Source organism: Chamaea fasciata, unplaced genomic scaffold, assembly GCF_029207755.1.
Source record: "Chamaea fasciata isolate MVZ Bird 193981 ecotype frontalis unplaced genomic scaffold, bChaFas1.0.hap1 SCAF_10, whole genome shotgun sequence".
Lineage (NCBI taxonomy): Eukaryota > Metazoa > Chordata > Aves > Passeriformes > Sylviidae > Chamaea > Chamaea fasciata.
In genome coordinates, this window is record NW_027094095.1 from 25,603,302 (window position 1) to 25,624,059 (window position 20,758).

At 40.8% G+C, this 20,758-nt stretch overlaps 1 protein-coding gene and 1 long non-coding RNA gene across 2 annotated transcripts in view; both read right to left on the minus strand.

Moving 5' to 3' along the window:
- AGBL4 (AGBL carboxypeptidase 4) overlaps positions 1–20,758 on the minus strand; it is an 882,078-nt gene that overhangs the window by 369,586 nt on the left and 491,734 nt on the right.
- Positions 626–2,331, minus strand: LOC136294966 (uncharacterized). The gene is made up of 3 exons (XR_010722553.1): positions 2,242–2,331; positions 1,489–1,559; positions 626–864 (listed from the first exon to the last, which is right to left on the minus strand). It is a non-coding gene; the product is annotated as an uncharacterized lncRNA (long non-coding RNA).

The following is a 20,758-nucleotide window of genomic DNA, read 5'->3' on the forward strand; positions in this document are numbered from 1 at the left end:
AAGGCTACAAATGGGGAGTGCTCACAGCAAGTCAATCATGAAATATAAAGCCCTCCTGCAGAGACAAGGGAGGTGGAATAGTTGCACTTTTTGCAATAAAACACATCATCTGATTCACATTTCTATAATCAGGTTGTTTTTTGAGTTTGTTTGCAATTTGCATGAAATATCCTGAGTTGAGTCTGGATTTCATTGAAGTAAATAAACTAATTTTTTTTAATGACCTTCACCTGCTGCTTATATACTCGTCTCCTGGGTCCAAAAGGGATTTGAGGATAAAGGAAAAAATAAAACTAAACCAAATCAAAAGAACAAGCCTAACTGGATTAAAATAAATAAGCCTGTATATACTGTCCTCAATTATTGACAACTCTTTGGATTATTACTTCTGAATTGAAGCTGACATGCTCCCATGTGATGCACTAAAGCAGTTTAAAGCTGATACAATAATTTAAGGGCTCAACTCCTTCCTTAACATAAAACTAGAGTGTTTTGATTTGTTGGAACTTGGGCAATTAGTAATGATACATTTGCTGACAGGTCTTGAGCAGGAACAATCACAAACACTGTGCACTTGGTACAAGATTTATTTGTCAGAGTGCATGCTTTTTAAATCTGAGTAAAAATGGATTTTGTAAACTGATTGAGATTAATTAAAGGTATAACTCAGGGAAGGAAAAAAATGACTCACTGCACATTTATTTTCAGATCATTTTTCACTGGAAAGTTTGCAGGTCTAATGAGCAGAAGCTACTGACACGGCGTGCAAACGGTTCTGCTTTCACATCACAGAGGGAGGGATTTTTTTTCTCATTTTTCTTTCCTTGGCTTGTCTGAAGGCCAGGTGTCCAGTCTGTGAGGTTCCTGCCAAGGCACCAGGGAAAAGTGTATATTTTTGAGGAGAAGCTGACCTTACCTACTTCAGGAAAGAGTAAGAGTATGATTCTGGAAGGTCTGGGAAAATACTCTGTATGAAATTTCTCAGAAGTCAGGAGGCAGATATAGAAGAGCTTAAAATATAAATTTGCTCATGTATTTTTTTTTTAATGCTTGAGTCTATAAACACCAAAGAAGAAAAAGAAAGTGATGTAAATTATAACGGCTTCAGCAAGGCTGCAGTGACCCAGTGCAAGCCTATGGCTTTAGCCACTTCCCCAAAAGTCTTTTTGTACAACTGTACAGCTTTTATTGTAATTTAAAACAGAACAACAACAACAAAAAAACAAACCCAGCATGTTTGTATTTCAGATGATTCAGCTACTGTAAATTGATACCCCAGGAAGGGGCTGAAGTGACATCCATGCAGTTCTGTCCCATCTCACTGCTCCAGTACAGCCGGTGCAGCTGGTGAGCAGAACCAACCCTTGAATCCCTTACCCAAACCCTGCTTTTTCCCTGGAGAAGCTTGGGAACAGCTCTCCTCCAGCACACACCTTTCACACAGGTGGTCAGGACCCCTCAGCCCCAGCAGCGATAGTGCCATAATACCTTAGAGCAGCAGCAACCCGATCTTTTTCTTGCAAGCAAGAGCAGACAGATGTTCCTGGAAGGAACATTTTCTGTGGGACAACACAGGGAAGTTCAGTGAGGTAACTTGGAGGGGTGAAAAGTGGGAGAATGGTCCCTGGGAGAAGATGCAGTGAGAAGTGAGTACCAAACCAGACAAAACATGACTGGTTCTCTTATTATCCGCTGTGAAACCCAGCAGAGATTTTAGGGCTTAACATGATACTGTGAAATATCAAACAATCAGCAGTTGTGCCCAGACCTAAGGACAAAATATTATTTGTCAAAATATTGGGCAAAACTTCAATGTAAGAATGGGCAGCCAGAAACAAAAGGATATCTTTTTAAATGTGATGTTACTCCGAAAATTCCTTCTGGTATTTTGACTCAGTGTTTCAAAGAGCTTGTTAACAGAAAGACTTTTCAAAGTCTGCACCATTTCCATCCATGCCACTGCCCCTGCTCAAAGGGGCAAGTCCTCAAAGGAACACATTTGAACAACAGAAATGAATGGAAAGTGAAAAGAAAGTTCAGTAGCCAGAGCTGCTGCCCATGCTTGGTTATTCTGGTACTGCTCTCCAGGGAACACTCTGCTCCCAGCCAGCATCTGCAGAGAGGAACCCGTGCTACCTTCCAGCCAAGCTAGAAAGGATAATCTATCTGAGTGCCTGTGAAAATCACATAATCCTTTTCCATCAGGATTAATATCCAATGTCACACTAGCCTGATACGTACAGGATGAAGTCTGACACTCCTTGTTATAAAGGTCACGCCAGGAAACAATCTCCACCGACCCCAAAGCAGAACCCATAAGTGACAAATTTCCATTCCCCCTCTGTGTGTGTTAAAGAGGCAATCTTCATCATCACTGTTTTTTATTTATTCCTGGGAACAATTTCCACCTGGTGAGCCTGGAGCCTGCATCTGGGTAGGTTTGTTCCAGCTGCAGCAATAGTTTAATCGGAGTAAAGCTGCTGGCAGCATCCCTCCTTCCCCGTGTGGTTCAGCTGCTGCCCGTCCCCCTGCAGAGATACCTGTTGTGATTCTTGCAGGAGAAAAATGACCCATTTTCAGGTACACACAAAGAAGCATTACAAAATAAACCAAACTGCTGCCTGCACTTCATCACAAGTTACAGCAGCCTCATCACTTGCAGAAAATGTGTTATTACATAGATGAGACAGATCATAACTGGAAGTTGGAGGCTCAATAGTCATAAATTGAGGCACAAGCAGTAAGGAAATGTATTTTTCCTCGTTCATTTTTAGCCAACAGTATGTGAACAGCAGTTTGAAAAGCTGGTGAAGCAAGGAGGCTTGGAACAACTACAGCACATTCAATCGACATAAGGACAGGATCAGGTCTTGTTATGTATTCATCTTATTCTACCTTGTTAAAATCTAATCCAACTTGCACCATCTCCAAGACCTGGAGCAGGCCCAGAAGAGCAAATCGAGCTTTCCTCGATGGCATAGAGCAGGCAGGTCCTGCCTTTTGGGATTATTAAAAGATCCCATTTTACATCTTAACCCTGCAGGCAGAAACAAGTCACCTTACATGAAGAAATGAAGGAAGGTGTTACATCATTAAAAGCCAGGCTAGTATTTCTGAGTGGAGGCACACACATTAACTAATTGAATCACTATCTTCTTATCTTGGGGAGCCAAGTTGCTGTTACTCCAGATTAAAATGCAAATGTTCACCATCTTTCAAATAGTAATGTAAATTTGAAGTTGGGGACTAACCTTTCTGTTAGCTTTAACTGCTCTGTCTGCTCTCCAGGCTTGCATACAGACAGTGTTATTCTGATTGCTCACACTGCTGAACCCAGAATGTCTATCCATACTGGTATTTTGCCAACTTTTGCCATCTTCAGCTTCAATGTTTTACAATTTTTCATAACAGTTCAATACTTCATAAACAAGGTACCTTAGGAAATAATAGGTATACATACATCTTACTGATAGTATAGGCATCAGCTTACTAACAGCCTTTCATAGAGAGCAAACAATTCATAATAAATTACAGAATTAGGAAATAAGTTATCCAGACTGAGTGTCTTGTTCCTCCCCCTTCATCATTTTCAGGGATTTTTTCACTGGTATTGACTTGAAAATACCACAAAAAAAAAATTGTAGGACAGGATTAAAATTCAGAATGAGCATGACAAATTGAAGAAAGAGCCTGATGAAAAAATGGTGACAGATCAATAAGGACAAGGTTATACATAAGGAATACCTAACTGAACAAATACAAGCTAGAAGACGACCTGAAAGAGAGATTTTGAGAGAAACTGTGGCACATCTTAAATCAGAAACTCAACCCAAGTCAACAGCATCAGACTTTACAAATGAGGCAAATATGAAATATAGGATTTGATCTGCCTGCTCTGTTCAGCTTTTAGCTGGAGCAGTGAAGAAATTGTTGTGCAGGGAGTCCTGGCCAAAGCAAGAACTTGACACAAAGGTAAATGGCTGGAAGGAGTGAGGTTGTTTGGTCTTAAAAAAAGCAGGCTTAAGGTATTTGAAAGTCTGTTGTGGAAAAGGAAAGGAATGATTTATTCTGTATTGTGGAAGGGGTAGTAGCAATGGACTTTTTAGTTCAGCAGGGTCAGTTTAGTCCAGACGTCAGTAGACTGCTCTGACCTGAGACTGCAGGATGGGTATGGGGAGTCTCTGTCCCTTGAGATTACAGAAACATCCCCCAAGCATGGTGTGTGTTCCCGTGGTTTGGGCGGGGCCAGATGGCAATCTAGGAATCTTCTGGGACATTTGTCCAAGACTCTGTGGCATGATCTCTGGTTAGGATAACGTAAGGGTGCTAACCCAAAGGAAACAACTTCCAGCATCATTCTTTTTGCAAAATTCCAGGATTACACTGTGTATTCCTGAGCCCAGACACCTGGCGTTTCAGGGGAGACCGAAAGTATGACAGATGATGTTTGCTCCTGCATTTTGCCTGCAGCAAACCCAAGCACATCGCTGTGGCACATGGCCCTGCACATCCTGCAGCATGGGAGGGCATTGTCACACAACCATTGGGCAGAGCAGTTAAACAAATTAAGCAGGCTCCTCTGGACACTGCAGGCAGTGCACTGAAAGACTGCTCAGCAATGTGGTCACACCAGTCACAGCCAGGAAATGCATCCCAGGCTTGCTCCCGGGGGAAGTGCAGGTGTACCTCATAAGAGAGAGGCTGCTTCAACAGGAGCAAACAGGAGGAATAGAGCCGTGTGGACTGAAACAATAAATTGCTGTCAGATGTGTCAACTACTCCTTTTATTTAGTCAACAGCCATCCAACTCAGTGTACTTGCTGTGAAGGAGGGAGAGAAAAGCTGGAAAAACCAAGATGAACTCTGAAGGAGGAAAAAGAAAAGAACCTTTTTGATATTTTTTTGTGACCTATATTTTTAAGTATTTATTCACATTGACTTTTTAAGGGAGAGAAATACACATAATTTGCACTTTGGGATAAGTTGAAGGTGTCCATGCAATTTCATGGATGGCAGAATACCAATTTTGCTTAAATGATAGAGTCCCACCACATGTCTCTTATTTAAATGACCTGAAAATAAGAGATATGAAGGCATAAGCAAGAACAGAAAATGAACCTAAATATATAAAACTAGTGTGTTGTGTGATATTTCTTGGTGTGTATTTCACCGTGAATACCAGGCCCACTCTTGGACATTGTTATCCCTGGCATTAGCCCCCATGGGAGTGGTCATCCTCATCACAAGCAACCCAGAGCTCTGCTGGGTGTGTACAAAACAGCCAAACACTTAGGGAAGACTCCTGACTCACTAACAAAGCCAGGAGATGGAATTTTTGTTCATAAACCCCATACTGTGTTGGAAGAGCATTACAGCCCTTCTGTGGGACCCATGGTACAATAAAAGCAGCAAAAGCTGGATGCCATCCAGGATTCCCATAGCATTTGAAACATTGGCATCTCAAGAATTTTACTTCCGAGTTGAAACATACAAATGAGGAAAAAAGATTAAAGAAGTTAAAAGTGAGGTGTCCTGAAGACAATAATACCAGATTTTGTTTTCAAAACCTGAAATATTTAGGTCGTACATAATAAAAAAATATTTCAAACTTAGCATCATTCCACATTTTCTCTCAACTTCGTCAAGTCAGCTTTGACTCCTATACTTTAACTTCTCTTCCTCCATTTATTTGTTTTGGTTTTTTCCTGAGATTCTGCTGTGTCCTCTCTCACTTTTCCTATATCTCAAAGGAACAGATGGTAGAAAGTTTTAATACATTTTTCTCTCCATCTTTCCCAGTAATTACTCTGAAATCAGCTGTCCATCTGAAATGCCACAAAGCCTTCAACATCAATATTCCTTGCCTCAAGTTTTCCCAGGTATTGTCTTCCCTGAGCTTGAAGTCTCACACCTCCAGGAAAATAAAAAGCCTCTCCTGATTATTAGGTAACACTTGACTTCTGAATGAAGTTCCTTGACATCCAAATCAAACTGGGATGTTTGACTCCCAGCAACAGCACCCAATGTGCTGCTCTAATCCAGGAGGTCACTGTCTTCTTGGTCTTTCCAGGCACATCCATCCATCAGATCCTTGCCAGCCCTTAATCTGAGCGTAACTCTACCCACACATCCTTCATGCAAATAACTTCTTTAAAATACTTTTCCAAGAAAGCACATCAGTATAAGTCCAAAGAAAGAAATGACGGAGGCAAACATGTTTTGAAAATTCAGAGTGAAGTGTAACCTCCTCTGCTTGGAAATTTAATCATCATGAAATTCCCTGGCATTGTCTATCTTTATTTATTATTCCCATGTAGGATCTATTCCTGTTTCCACTCACCTCAGTGGCATCTGGGTGGCTTATGAGATCTTAACTTCCACTTCTTTATTTCCACTGCAAATATTCATTTAGCATCAGCCAAAGTTCCAGAGCACGTGTGTTACCCATAACATTGTCAGTAGGTAACTTGTTCCACCTGTGCAGGGGGTCATTCTGTTGTGTGGCAAGTGGAATCCCACTTTCAGATTGGATCATTTCATACATAACACCTTTCTGAGTGCCCAGGGGTCCAAACCTGGGTGAGTTCTGACTCAGGGATAGGTAAGACATGAAAGATGGTGCCTCACTCCCCAGCCAGGAGCCTGCAGTTAGCAGCTCTCAGAAATGAATCACCGGCTCATTTTTTCCTGCACGTTCTTTATGCACTGTATAAGTGTTTAATAAAAGCTTTACAGTAGTGCTTTTATTTTGCCTAATTCTTTTTAATTTTCCCATGCTTTAATTAGCTGCATTTAATTCGCACAAAATAAAGTATTAGGTTTGTGCTTTCCTCTGGGCCAAGTCATCATACTTCCAGGAATCATTAAAGTACACATGGGCCCAGCAATGTAAACTTACTTGTAATATTAAAAGGACTATTTAACAGGAGCAGTAACTGTTGATTTCCTTTCCAGATTTGTCCCAGTTCAAATGCTGAAAAGTGAGTAAATAGTATATTTCATTACAGACGTTATTCTGACATTTGTTCAAATAATATGCTTTGTTTTGTATGACCTTAAGAAAAACAAGTTCCTTACTTCAGAGCAGGATACGTCCCTTTGACTTGTAAAGAGCAGCAGATTTCAACATGGTTCAGTACTAAGATATCCTTGTGCAATTCCACTGAATTAATTCTGAGTTTGGGGGGCTTTTTGAGGCTTCTTAGTTTATTTTAATGGTCATCTCTGGGAGCTGAGAAGTAGTTGCTCTGGTCATGTTGGGAGGGAAAGTGTGTTAAGCAGTGAACATCAGCGTTTTCAAGTGTTCATTCCATTTACTGAAATAAAGGTATGGATTTGGGGAAGGTGCCCTAACAACAGCACCGAGCATTTCTGCAGCACTGAAACACCCACCCATGCCTGGGATGGGGAAAGGTGTAAAATCTAGAGGATTTATACAAATATAGGTGTGCAATTCAGAGAAAACTAGGACAATAGAAACATCCTGTTAGGCAGTGCACAATGAACGCAGAAGTAATTTCAAATGCACATTCTCTAATTGCTCTGAGGGGGGCGGGCAAAATAATAACCTAACATTGAACAGTCCCATATAACTGAGAAATCATTTCTTTTCCTGAATTTCTTGTTGAAAAGGGTAGTGTCCCTTGACTTTGCTGCTGTTGTACATCAACTGTGGCCCTTGCACAAAGCCCCAGGCCTGCAGCAGCACTCCCTGTCCCCAAAGGAGCACGTCCTGTTTGGAACAAACCAAAGGGAGCAGCCCACAGCCCGGGCACATCGCTCTGGAGCTCTGCAGAGCCACCCAACAGTAACATCCATCACGTTATAAATATCCCATTCCCATTCTCTAGCAGATGGAGCACAGCACTTGCCTCGCTAATCAGCAGAATATAATTCACCTAAACTCTCAAACTGAATACATTCTCGCAAGAGGAAATTACTCAAACTCACCTACTGTTTTTCTGAAGAAGTACAAACCGCAGAGGGGAGCGTATGCCTTTGCTGACAAAGGCTCAAAGGAAAGTACTGAAAATTAGGGAAAGACAATAAACAGAAAGCCCCATATGTTGCGGGAAAACAAACAAAAAAAAAAAAAAAAGAATAAGCTGATGTGCTTACTGGCTTACCAAAATGTAGACTTAATTTACTTCAAGAACTGAGGTATTTGCTATATTTTACTTTAAACAGAACAGAGGAGGTACTGTGAGGCAGATTTTTGAGCTATTTAAACATAAAATTTCTAAAAAATTATACGTTTACCATTCTGAGTTCCAAAGGCTGTTCACATACTTTTAGAATATGCAGCAACTACAGGTGGGGAGCAAGAAAGGAAACTGGGGAAAGGGAAATGTAAATAAATTTTAAAAAATCCAACACATCGGTATTGTTGATCTGGAAACAAAATGAAAGGCAAACCCAAAGAGGCCCAAACTCTGAAAACAGGCTGCTAACCACAAGGAAATAAAGGTTCCATGTGGAAGCTTCTTTCCTATTTCAATCCAATTTTCAGCTTTTCAATGCTACCAGTTCATTCCATGGGGTACCATTGTTCTTTCTTCCCTGGATTCTCGTATTTCTGTACCAGGTAACAACACCAGGCAACTCTCAGATGTTTCAGAGATTAAGTGAGCACCTCAGTTCTTTTCCCCATGATCAGCAGCTGATAATCTAAAATCTCCTGACTCAGGCTTCAGGACCCTTGTGCAGAGGGAAATCAGTCATAATTAAAACAGAAATTTCTACCCCGATTTACACAAAAATGAGACAGATCAGGAAGGCTGGTCCCTGTGGGTATTGCTCAGCATCATCAGATCACCCCCTCTCTGCTGAGACAAATGAATTTCTAGTAAAAATCATGAACTGTAGAAACATCAAAAATTCCTGAAAGTAGAACATTCCTAGAAGTGCAGAAATTGCTTTTGACCTTGAAAGGGAACTATTGAGAGCGAAATTGTATAAAAATCAGAAGTCAGGAAAGAGCCTGATTTGAGAAATCCAGACATCTGAGTAACTGGCAACTTTTCAAAATCAGCATTGTAATATGCGTGCCCACAGAAGGGCTCAGTGTGAGCCTGCGGGGTGTGATCCTTGGGAAGAGAGGGAAATTCCACCTGGAGCTGTGCTCAAGGCCCATTTACAGCCCTGTGTAAAGGACATACTTTATTTAACTGAAAATATGGTAGGAAAAGCATTACCTTGCCTTATCCAAGGAACCTCTGAGCAATGATTTGTTTTATTCTCCTGCAGTATTTAATTGAAAATGCCATTCTGCCTATTGGTCTATTATCTTACCAGGATTGAGGAATTAAAATGGCACTTAGGTCTTGGTATGTGCATGTACACTCTTCCCTGAATTTAAACCTTTTTTGTAAAACTAACATGAAATTTGTCTGTTTCACAACAAGTCCTGTAACAGTGGAGTTCTGTTATCCTGTTTATCTAATCTTGATGCAAATAAATAAATAAATAAAACACCCCAAAAATAACCTGATGCTTCAAAAGAACCAATTATTTACAGACAGACAATCAGGCAAATTTGAACTGAAGGAAACCTTTAAACTTTTGAAATGAGAGCGAGCTGAATCCTCCTTTAGGCAGCCTGCAGCTTTCAGCCACGCTTGAAACACTGATGGGATAAACTGCCACCAGACTGGAAATGGCTCAGAAAGAGCTGGAAAGTGAGATGCCAAGAGAAAAAAGGGACTGCACAAGGTGGGAAAGAAAGGTCATGCCAGTGTTGGGGAAAGACCAGGAGAAATTTTTGAGAATGTTTCTCTTTGCACATAAACCATAATGAGCTGGGTGTAAAACTAAAGGGCCAAATTATGTATTATGAAAGAGTTCTAAATGACGGAACATATGCGTTAACATATTTCAAGTGATATGTTTTAAAAACATTATCAAGCTTTTATGCACATGTTGCATCGTTCAGCTCCTAAATTCTGCTGTGAGATCTGTGGGAGGAGATAGCCTGCTTGCTTTGATTCCCAGCCTTCACTTCGTGTGCTGCCTGAACACACTCCCAAATGTGCTTGGAGAACAAAATTAACCCCTGACGTGCAACCACACAACACAGTCGTGTGGTAGCTGCTTGTTCAGTGGAACAAGGAAATCCATGGCCTATTGCTTCATCACCAGGGAACTCAGAAATACTTGCACTGCACTTACGGGAGACCCAAAGATGGCTGTGCAGGTGCCCTTTTTGCCTTGCAGCTCTAGAGGTATATTAAGAAATAACATATGTGCACAGTAAGGTTTTAAGGTGTTTTATATTTATTCTCAACCTCTTTATATGCTCAAAAAGGAAATACCCCAGACATCTGAAAGCACAAAGGGCAGGGAATGTTAACCCAGTCCTGATGTGCAGCTTCTTTTTTGCCCACTGCACCCTTGACCAGACTGCAAAAGGGCAGGAGCGCTACCCTACAAAAACGCTGCTCAAGCTGATCCTAAAACACACTGACACGCACAACTGGTATTCATATTGAGCATTTCAGCATCAATTATTGAGATCAAGGAGTTTGTTTGATGAAACAACTTCAGGGGTCTGACAGGTATTTACTGTACAAGTCAAATAAAAGACATCTGAGAGCTGCAAGAGCTCAAACCCACAGCGACAGTGGGGCAGGACACAAGAATTGGCACCAAAACTTTGCTATGATTTGAAACCCCAGAAATGGTCATTAGGGATTTTAGGAGAGAAATAACTGTACAAGAAAGCCATGAATGCCAGCCTTGCTTTGCTTTGTCTTTAAATGAGCATTCGAAATAGAAAGTCTAATTTACTTGAAGGAAGCTACAAGAAACTTGAAGTTTATGTGTAGTGAATAGGTTCAAAGAGAGAAGTTGTGGCTACACTAACAGGCAGTGGATAATTCATGTTAGCAGCTGCTGCAACACCATGAGATTATCAGTGCAGGGGAAGAGTGATCTGACAGCTGAAAATGGGAAGAGAAGTGGCAGCAAGGTTAAGGCTTGGTCAATACTATGGGGAAAAGGGCTCTGGCTCCTGTCTCAGTAATTTCTTTGCTAGCATTGGTGGAAGTAGAATAGGGATCTTATCTCTCATCTTCATTTTCCTAAGATTTTGTTTCTCTTATGAGTAGGAAATTTAAGCTGGTATGTGGGTGAAAGCAAGGACTCATGAAAATAAACATGAAACAGACTGAACACCCCACATGTCTATGGTTTGATCCTGTGCAGCACATGCTGCTGGAGCCTGCAAGGAAAAGTGACACTGTGCACAGCCCTGCTCTCCCATCCCTCTCCCTGAGCAGTGCCAGTCAGCATTGCCAGGGGCAGGATTTCTTCTTGGCACATGAATAACTTCCCTCCTCTGTGTGGCTCCATTTTTACGACAGTCCCAAAGAGGTCCAGAGAACTTTTCCCACTGGGCTGCCAGTAAGATGCACAGAGACTCTTCAGAGGGAAATTTTAGCAGCTCAAGACCATATGGTTCTTCATCAGACACTGGACATCAGCTACTGCTGTTTAGCTGCAGTGGCACTCCAAAAGAGAGCCCACATCCAGCCTGTTCTCACCAACATCTACAATACCACTCACTAAATCTGCCCTTCACTGCACGACTCCACTGGCTCCCTCCCAGCACAGATCAGCCGCCCACCTTAGAGAGATGATAAACTTTGCTCTTCACCACAAAACTTCAAAAGGGTTTGTCATTCAGGTGGCTGAATAGTTCATAGCAGCTGAAATTTCTCCTGTGACAGCATTACCTGTTAATTGTCTACCCACTGATAGAATCTCTCCTTACAGTTATATATGCCCTCTCTTTAGGAAGCAGCCAGTTTCAGTAAAACATCATTAATATAATTAATATATTTCATTACCTTTGTTCTGCTTCGGTTATTTTTCAATGAAAAAGCTGAAGAATTTCAATAGCTAGGAGAAGAAATAATGTCACCTTGAAGACAGAATTTCTTCATTATGATTCCTGAATTTGATTTCCAGCATGGAAGTGGAATGTATTTGTCAGGATAATGGCCAAAACGGGAAACAATAGGAAGCCTTTGTTATTTTAAATAGTTAAGTTGTTACACAATATGATGGACTTCTTCTGTTGTACCTTAATGGATAGTAACACAATCAATAAATGGCTGTAACAATTTCATTCTGCTTCACCTGCTGTAATTGAAAAATAACTCAAGCAGAACTTTGGAGTAGTTTGTGATGTATGTTTTTTTCTTCTGCCCTCCCCTGTCCTTTTCTTTTTTTTTTTTCTTTTTTTTTTTCTTTTTTTTTATTAAGATAAAGATTACACTTTAGTGATTGGAGTAGGTGTAATATTATAAACATCTTTCAACAAGCTGTTGTACCCTGAGAACAATCTTGCAAGGCTACAATAGAATGAATGAAATCAAGGGGAAAAAACATGGATCTGAGTGGAATGAACAAGGATGTCATTGGCAGAGAGAGAAAATAGGAAGGAATGAGGTGCTGCCATTCACTGCCTAAAACTGTTCAATCCAGAGTGGACACCACTTCCTCTGCTAGAAGCTGACTAACAGAAAACTATTGAACTGAAGTCCATCAGTTCTGCTTGTGACAAATCTGAAGGAACTCTTGGAATTCCAGGCAGAGGATTTTTGTGTTATAAATGCATGGGGGAGAAACTGTTTCAGCTGTATTTTTTACCCAGCTGCAGTATTAAGACACATGTACTGCAATCATGCCCAAAAGAATCATTTATAAGAACTTCTGTATGAGAATTCCAAATGGTGACGCAATAATCATGAAAAGAAAGCCTGCAAATGTTGGAAATTTGGAATGGAAGCTACATTTTAAAGAAAATATGGAAACAGTTAAACAGCACTCAGCCCACCATGTATGCTTCAAGTTCACAGCAAAGATTTTAAAAATGGTAAAAATATTTTTTTTGCTTTTTAAGAAATGAAATGTAACAAGCACATTTTCAAAGTACGAGCTCTTAACTCTTCTTCCTAGTACAAGAGACACGAAAAAAAAATCCAAAAGCTGACTTTTCATGGGTTCAATGGGTTGCTAATCATAAAATTTTAGAATGGAAGGACCACAATGAACACCTCGTTCCAACCCCCACAGTATTGGTGATAAGAGAGAAGAGGTTCCATTTACTCCCTTAATTACTTTGCAGAGCAATTGGTTTAGGGTTTTTGGCTTTTTGTTGTTTGGTTTGGGTTTGTTCTTTTGGTTTTTGTTTTTTTTTGTGGGGGGGGGTTGTTTGTTTTGGTTTTTTGGGGGGGTTTTTTTGTTTTTTTTTAATAAAAAACCACTGCCACTCCATATTTTGGGCTAAAGAAATGTGATCTGAGCTTGGAGCAGACAGAGATATGATTGTCTTGCGTTCCTGTGGATTTGTTTCACCACCAGCCTGAGAAAGCTCTGCCCTCCACAAATGAGTTTTTCTATTACTACAAAGAGTGAGTTTTGTTGTGTGGAGAGACTGTCACTGTGGACCTGCTACAAAGTGAGGGGCAGCCTGATCAGGGAAGAGTTTGAGTTTAAAGTTTCCGGATATGACCTTCCATCTGATGTCTGGATGGTTTGTTTGGAAAAAACAATAGTGACAAGTTGTTATATTTTAGTGTTTCACAGTGCAGCTGCCAGTCATGAAGGTCTTCAAAGATTGAATGATTTGCTGCATTGTGACCTAAATGCTGCTAATGAGCAAGTCTGAGCTGAAGGAGCCAACAAAGTTACTTTGGTGATATCATAATAGTAACACTAAAAATTACGAAGTTGTCAGCTGTTAGCTGACATAGTTAACTCCTACAGTAAACTTAAAGGTTTGAATTCCAAAGAAAACACAAATGTTTTCTGTCGTATTTGTCAAGCATCAAAGCTCATTGTTTATACAGTTTCCCCTCCTATTTAAAAAATACTTGGGGGAAAATAATCCACTTTAAAAAACCCTTCTAACTTAAACTCTTCTCTTTGGGCACTTCAGTCCACAGCAGCCTCATTTTCTGGGTTCCCTTACTGCTCACTTCTCTCTAATTAGAGCCAAGAGAATAGATCACAGCAAGTAACTTACTCAACAAATTTAGCTTCTTTTCTGCTCTCCAAATGTCTGCAAGCAGATTGCAATTTCCTCAAAACTGTTCATTATTCAAATTTACTGTATATATTTTTTCTCCCTCTGAGTATTTCTCTATGGATTGATCAAGAACAGTTTGCTTTAAGTATTCTGTATTCAAAATCCCAGCTGCCTTCAGTAGTTGTGATTAAATATAGAAGTCACGTGATATCATCCCTGCTTCTCAAATGCAAAAGCATAACTCTTTTTTAGACCCCAATTTGGCAAAGAATTTAAGCATGTGCCTAAAATTAAGTCTAAACGTTCTGCACCACAGAGATGAGACTATTTACCTCATTAAAGTTTAACATGCTTTTAAACACTTTCTTGGATCCAAGCCAGACAGTATCTCCTCCCCACCCAAGCAACACAAGGAATTTTCCCAATTTACTTGGATTATCTGTTCCCCTAGCTCTGATCTTTTACAAAACATTTAATATGTAGGACACTGCTAAGTTCATGATTTGCCTTCTCTGAGTCTCTGTCCCAGCCACAAAAGTGCTACTTCCATTGATCTTCCCAGTCTGGGAATTATTTTAGCTATATTCCATTCTTAGTTACATGACAAGGCTAAGAACACATTATATTTAACATTATTATGGAAGTCCATATAGGAAACCAATATCCACCTGGTGTTCTTAGGCAAATTCAGGTGGAACTGTCGTGGGGCCCTACTGCTTAAATCCCACTGGAGCAAGCACTTGAAAGTTCAGATGGAAATTATTTCTGTAATGATGGTCTCCAAGAGGTTACAGGAGAGTCCATTTGATAAAGTTTATCACCTTCTTGTTGCATGAGTTCACACATTTCCTCCTGTACATCTGCATCAGAGATCAGTGTGTTCCTGGTGGCCTGAGGTGTGAAGCTGTCTCCTATCCCATGGCAACAGTATTTTCAGATGCTTAATAGTGAGTAAGACTTGTGTAGAAGAAGGTAACAAACAAAACAAACAAAAAACGACAACAAAACCCCCACCTTCCAGAAAGAGATTTAACAACTGTGAAGACAATGTGTTTATTATTATCTTGCCTTGTCAATAAGGAGGAGGTTTGGTAGTGATTTACCCAAGCTGTTCATCAGTAGGCTCAGGACTGTGCCCTGAAAAACTTCCTAAAAGTTTCTTCTGAAATACTTCAGCAGTTTTTTACTAAAAGGCTGCAGGAACATTATGTCAAGACTATATCCAGACTCGGATGCATCAAAATATCCCCCACAAAGAAGCCATTGCTCGCATGGAGTGAATATAGGAATCCGTGCTTATGGGTAAGAGAATCATTTGGGGATGGCAGAAGAGATTTTTCTGATGTGTTGCACTCAACTCGAGGAATAGCAGCCCAGAGAAGCCCAGTGGTGCAGCCATCCTGGTGTCCAGGACCAGGAGCATGACAAGGAGGACAAAACAGCAATTTGCAGAGGGCAGGTCTGAGCCACAAGGAACTCTCTAAATCCTGGCCTAATTCTGGCAAAAAGCAATCAAATTTTTTATCTTAAGTCACCCACTCATCTAGAAGCTCAATCCATTCTGCCTAAAGAAACTTCTAACTGGGAATTTAGGTTAAACTCAGAAGTTGTCAATCTAACAATGACTCTGGTGTAGCACTAATGCTTGGGAGACTGACAGGAAGACCTTGAAGGGGAGAGTGGATGCAGAAGTGACAGATTTTCCTGGTAAACTTTTTTTCATTACTTTCAGTAGCAAAGAATGCCTTAAGGAGTCAGACCAGCTGAATGCTTTCAAGATTAGAAAGATTATATCTAAACAATGCCCAAATGATCCAAACTATAATCATCAATGTATTATGTGCCCAACACTATGTATGGTTTATTATGTTTATTTTTAAGTAGTGTATATATTCTCTGAGAGGTTTTGTAATGCCTGATGAACCTATGCTGTGTGTGACAGAGGCACAGATTTTTGTGATTACATGTTGGTTCTGTATGTTTATTTTGAAACAAGATCATGCCCTGGCCAGTGCATACCTTGCCAAAACAGCAGTTGATTCTCTTTGACTCAAAGGGGGATTCTGAGGGTTTATGTTGGATATTATATGGGAAAGAGCTGACTGTGTGTTTTGAAATGGGCTGTATAGTTCACAGCAAGCAATTTTCCTCAGAAGTGCAAGGTTCCACAAAGTAGAAGATGCGAAGCAAAGTGCAAAAATATCTCTGATTTTTTTCTCAGGCCTCCTGCTGCAACTGAGTCATTCCTGTCATTCAACACATCTCACAAGTGGTCTTTCAGGTGCTGTCACTGTGAGCAGGATGAGCAGTGGCTGCAGGATTTACTCGGAGGGGAGACTGCAAAGTGACTCAGAACAAAAACTCACTGACAGACTGGATGACAAAAAATCCCAACCCAAAACAAAGCTTTAAGGACAGAAAGACCCTGAAGTCATCCGGCTTTTGATCTTGGTGGCAGTGTGCAAAGCCCTTACACAAGATGTTTCTCAGTGCATGGACAAATGTGTCCAAACTTATCATATCCAGCACAACTTACCTGGACCTGGCATCTGATGTATGCGCTGAGATAATTTGAAAGAGATGTCTCACATCACTGTCTCAGACTCTAACTTCAAATGAGCACTAATTTCCAAATGTATCCCTAAATAAACACACACATAACACAAATAGGACTTGCAAGATCATTTAAAAATAAATTAGTGCATTCGGTGGATGACCAGGAGGGGGTGTCTTCAATGCCTTTCAGCAGTTCTGTGAGCTACCCAGACATTTAGCAAGAATTGCAATGCGGAAACAGAAATTCTCATCTGGTGGGAGTTTGAATCAGCAGGTAAACAATTTCAAGGTAATCATTTAATGGGAAAAAAAAAAAAAAAAGAAAAGCTATTTTTTAGTCCATATGAGAGAACAGGAGTAGACAGACTAACAAACCTCACATCTCATGGTTCCTTTGAAGATCTGGAAGGGTACAGTGGTGCTGGGTAGTGCTAAGCAGACTGTGCCGCACAAGGCGCCGTCGCTGTGGTGTGAACTGCAGATTCTGATTACGCTCTCAGTTCTGAGCCCAGCTTTTTCTGCAGCCTGTATTTCTAGAACTCGAAAATATTTATATAGCATCCATTTCTGTCACACCTTCCATCCCACAGCATCCCAGAGTGTGAGCCAAACAGAGACCAGCTCCACGCGGGGATGGCTTCACCCAGCGCCGAAATGCAGCAGCTCTGGAGCTGCACGTGGCAGTGCCCCAGACGTTTTGTGTGACATCACTTTGTGTGGCAGGGAATGGCACCAAGCTGTGTGCAGTGGGAACACAGGGACACCAGCCCAAATGTCATTGCTGAGGCTGACATCTGGTGCCAGCACCCCGGGGAAGGGGCTGGGCAGCATTGCTGCATTAATGTGCTCCAGGCTGGTGTAAAATTCTGCAGGGAACTTGCAGATTTTGAGGATAGTATCCTAATTTATCTTTAAAAAGTGACTTTTCACCTCTGGCTTATAATTCCTGTGTATTTTGGAGCAGCTGTAATCAAGTGCATGTGTCACTTTAAAGCAAGAACTAATGATAAAGCAGATTCCATTGCTCTGGAAGGCACAGTTTCCATGATGTATTTTGGTGAAACCTTTGGCAGCTAGAGGTCAGACTGCTTTAATTGTACAACAGCAAAGAATGAAATAAATGTAATAAATGTATTCACACCTGAAAAGGCCACCAAAAAAAAAATAAAAGAGGGGAAGAAAATCCAAGAGTGAAGCAGTAAATTTTTTAATGCTTATCAGCTGCAGAAAGGTATCCACATAATAGACTTCACAGGACAAATTTATGATTCTGCAAATGTTCCCTTCATTTAAATCAGCATCCCAGTGACTTTATATCTGCAAATCACCCTAAAATCCTGATGGCCTGAAATACTAAATGCCACAATGGACCATCTCATGTTCATTCTTCCTGGTAAACAGGGAGGAGGATCTATCATAATGACACTGGGCCCTTTTTGAGGAGCCCAAGGTCTGGCAATTATGCATATTAGGCTGAGTGTTTAAGTCCAATAATGGGGTTTTAGTGATGGATGGATCATCCTTTCCTGTACTTCTAAGATGCTTGTGTTGGCTGAATTGTCCCCAAGTGGCACCCATAAATTTTGGCCTTTCAGAAAGGCCCACATATTGTGTAGGTATCACCCAAAGCCCTCATTAGTTAGACTGTGACCTTTGGTGCGTGACTATCAGGCAAAAGCCTACGAAAGGCCTGTGTTCGATTAGCACTGCAATTTGTTCATTATCTCCTGACAGGAATTTGCAAGTGTCAAAGACAATTCTGTTATGAAAAGGTCAAGATCTGAACGGTGGGGAGAGAGGGCATCACTCTCAGAAATTCTGCCCCAGCAGTAGAAACCACCAACCTGATTTTTACCCACTTCGTTCTGGGTGCCAGGAGCCAGGAGCAGGTAAATTGCAATTTCACATAATTCATCATCACAGGAGTTAAATCACTTCAGGATAAAAACGGGTTTTCTGCTTTTTTACTTAAAATTATGGAAATTGTTTCTGACAGCAAATTGCTCCTAATTAATTTACGGTCTCTGCTGGGAAAACGCACTGTACTGTTGATTTCTACCTTCTACAGACTTAATTATTAAAAAAGCAAAATTTTCCTAAACTATTAACTTCTGTGCTGCCAGAATTAAGAGTTATAAGAACTGGAAGGGAGGCTGGGTCTGGTGTGCAAGCAGTCTGAGGTTACCCAGCACACCCGCAGACAAATGATCCCTCCAGTATCACCCTGGTAATATAAGGAGGATTATCGCCAGTTTAGAAGACTCGATTTTGTTTCATTTTGGAAAAAAGTCAAGCTTCTACAGTTGCAACATGGGCTGTCACACCATTGAGCTGTCCTCTAGCTCTGGCATCGCTTGACTGTTGCCTTGGATGAACTGGGACCTGCAGTGGGTGATGGACACCCGGCACTGGTTGATCCTTGGCTCTTGGTTTTCCTGTCCCCTACCTGGGGCTGTGAAGCAGTTCACAAGTCTATAAATACTTCCCTGATGACAAGCTGTCGTGCCACTAATGTGGGAAGGGGGAAAAGTGACTGCTGAGAACTCCAGGTTCTCAAACCTGTGGAACTGCTGAGACAGAGCAGAGTGGACAAGATGGGAAAGACGAAAAGATGCAGGTTCATAGTCAGGTGAAAGCCAGACTTCAGCAATACAAATTCCATCAGCTGTGCCTCACTAGAGGGGCTGAGGAGAAGAGAACCATTACTACTTGGAGAAAAATAGGTGTTGGATCTTTAGGGCTGGGGACTGCAACCAACCAACAAAAAGGAAAGAAACAGGAGGATCCCAAAATCTCTGTAATTAAAATTAGGGGAGTAAGAGTGAGAGGTGAATGGCCAAGACCAGGACTAGGCTACTAGTACTTGAGGGGAGAAAAGAGAGAAGAAAAGCTCCCTTTTGGCTCACATCTCATATTTTCAGGGCAGCCCACCTGCACCTCCTGGAAGCAACAGTCAGTCTCAGACTAGTGGTACAGAGGTCTGAGAGGGCACTGAAATGCCTCCTAATCCACAAGGATAAAATTCTCTTGTCTTGAATGTTTTCACCTTTTCCATCTAGATTCCAGCTGAGTCTCAGTGCCAAACTTCCTCATGGCAGCACAGAGGTGTAACATGCACTGTGATCCATTCCCCTCTGTTATTTTCTTGAGGCACAGGACATTCAATTATACTCTCTATTGGAATTCAAAACTTGTAGCAATCTCTTTGGCAACTGATGATAAAACCTTTGATAGTGCATACTGGCATTGGCAAAATGTCAAAAGACCTACTGTACAAGCACAGAAAATTTGACTCACTTTTGTAATACTACAAGGGTCAGAGTCTTACAGTAAATCCAGTGGGAAAGTTTGGCACAAGCCCATTTGATCCATGATATTTAGCTCTACAAGTCAGATTTACTCAGCTGCTATCATTTTCTAAGCTGTCCCTGCTGAATGGTTCCCATCACTTGCTGCGTGAGAGAAAGTAGCGGCAGATCACCGAAGAATCTAGAAAATGTTGTTCTAATATTTTTTACATCACTCCTTTGCTGACAGCTGTGACATTTAAGAGGAGAGAAGGATTGGTGAATGAGGATTCACGGCACTCCTGGTTACCGTCAGGGAAAAAGCAGCATGGGCACAGAGGAGATGTGCATATTATTAAAGTACAAACAAATACACTTGAGCCTGATACACTTTAAACCTGAGACTACATCGAAAGGGGCATTGTTGCCATCAGAGAAAACACTTCATATTATCAAAGAGGAAAAAAAAAATAGAGTTTGAGAGTTTGAGGGCAAACAAACCCTGCAACAATTTGCACAGCTATTAAAAAAAAAACAACCAAACAAAACAAACCTCCAAACAATTAAAGAAAACAAACAAAACCAAACTTCACTGCAAAATCAAGCACTAAAAGGCCAGAAAAACACAAATTGGGACCAGGAGCTAGTAGAGAATTACACAGCACACAAGGCAACCTTAAGTCTACCCTTTCAGCAACAATTTGAAAAAGAGTCAAAATAAAAGAGGAAAATTGTTCGAAATCAGGATATGCAGGATTACTGTGAAAAATAATGCAAACACCATAAAATATTAATACAAAATTGGTCACTCAATAATCTCCATTCTTTCTTTTGTTTCTTATAAACAGACATTATTCCAATTTGCTTTGTGTAGGGAGAGTGG